Raw genomic sequence first — 1,833 nt, 5'->3', positions numbered from 1 at the left:
CTCGTATTTGAACCATATAATTAAAACTGAAATATTTTGATAAGCAACGGAAATATAAAAGACTTGGCATTAAAATCCTCAACAACATTATTAGTTTGAAAAGTGGTTCATCATCAAAAATCAAAGGAAAGATATGCAACATAAATAAATAACATATGAACTCGTTCACATCATTTTACATATCAGAGCGACTCCAACTATAAGACTCGATCGACAAGCAACTAAAGGGGGACAACATAATCCTTAACCTCAAGCTCCTACTCAGATACCTGATTGTCTATACTCTTGAGGAGCACATATGCAACAACATAAAAAGGAGGTGAGAATACATTCAAATATTAATCAGTGCACAAAATAATCAGAGTAGATTCACACATCCACATGCACCAAAATATCACGTATTCATATTTCATTCATATCACGGTCAATCACCAACAACACAAACCATACAAGAGTATTCATCGATACACAAACATCTCATTTTCACAACCATTATGTAATGCAATGCAACGTCGACTCAACTCATGCTCGTCACGGTCCCCACAACTCAATATACATGCAGTACCAACTCAACATTTAGTTCTTCATACGAAATGGGTCCCCAATCATAACCTCGAGCCCCCACTATAAGCTTGTGACAAGTCACTAGTCCCCATTGTAAACTCGTGACTCGCCTCTTTCACAATAACGACAACATATGATGTATGACATATATTCATGCAATGACAACAACACAATATAACCCCACTCTGATTGTAACCAATCATACAACAACATGGCAATTATTACAGCCTCACTCTGACTATAATCCATCACGCATTCAATTCATCACCAATAGTTCTCAATCTAAACCACTTATCCCATCAATCACAAGCAAACATGTATAATAGTTCACACAATTATATATACAATCCACAACATATATTCATGAATTTAACATACATTTACACATACATTATCACAATTTGATTATCTCACAGGGCATAACCATTAGGTGGCTCTGCGCTGTAAGACCCCAATTTTGACTCTAAGATCCCTCATGATATTCTCATCATATGCATTAGCATTGAGATCACACCTTGGCATCCTCCTTACCCCTCTTTCATTGGGTTTGCATGGGGAAAGATCACCAATCACATGTGATTGTATCATACTTTATCATTTTTATTAACCAAAATACCAAAAATATGTCTTTGTATAAACTAACTCTTTTGTAGGTAGGGCATGTGCTCACCTTTGATCTATGAAGCTCACATCTAGCGTTTAAGACCCTCAGTGCAAGGAGCTCAATAAATATTGGTCTACAATAGATATAAGCATCATATGTGAATCCCCATGATCTTCACATGTTATTTTGATCAAGAATTTATCAAGAGTTTGGAATTGTTTTGCCTTGGAAACCCTAGTTCATCTGGGTATCTTGTGTAACTTCTTCAATAAGCTTCTTCACCAATTGATCAAATATTTCAAGGGATACTTCAAATTTCATCATATTATTCATATATGATCCTCCATGAGTCCCAAAGGTCAAGAGAATTGCAAGTTAGCAAGTTGGTTGATGGTGGTGGACCAGAGGAATTCATGTGATCAAAACTGGGGTCCCCTAGACCCTATCTCCTACAATTTTTGTCATATGAAAATGATTACAAGATAAACGTTACTCTAAATGACATTCCAAACAACTTTCATGTTGAGTTCTAGAGCTAGTTTTTATTGGAATGTCGTTTTTTATGATGAAAGATTATAGGTCATTTTGTCTAAACCCTAATTTGGAGGTCAACTTCCCAAGGCCATAACTTTCTCAATTTTTATGAGATGAAAGATTTCTAAGTT

Source organism: Lathyrus oleraceus, chromosome 6, assembly GCF_024323335.1.
Source record: "Lathyrus oleraceus cultivar Zhongwan6 chromosome 6, CAAS_Psat_ZW6_1.0, whole genome shotgun sequence".
Taxonomy (NCBI): domain Eukaryota; kingdom Viridiplantae; phylum Streptophyta; class Magnoliopsida; order Fabales; family Fabaceae; genus Lathyrus; species Lathyrus oleraceus.
The sequence above is the reverse complement of the archived record's forward strand: the minus strand, read 5'-3'. Positions refer to the sequence as shown.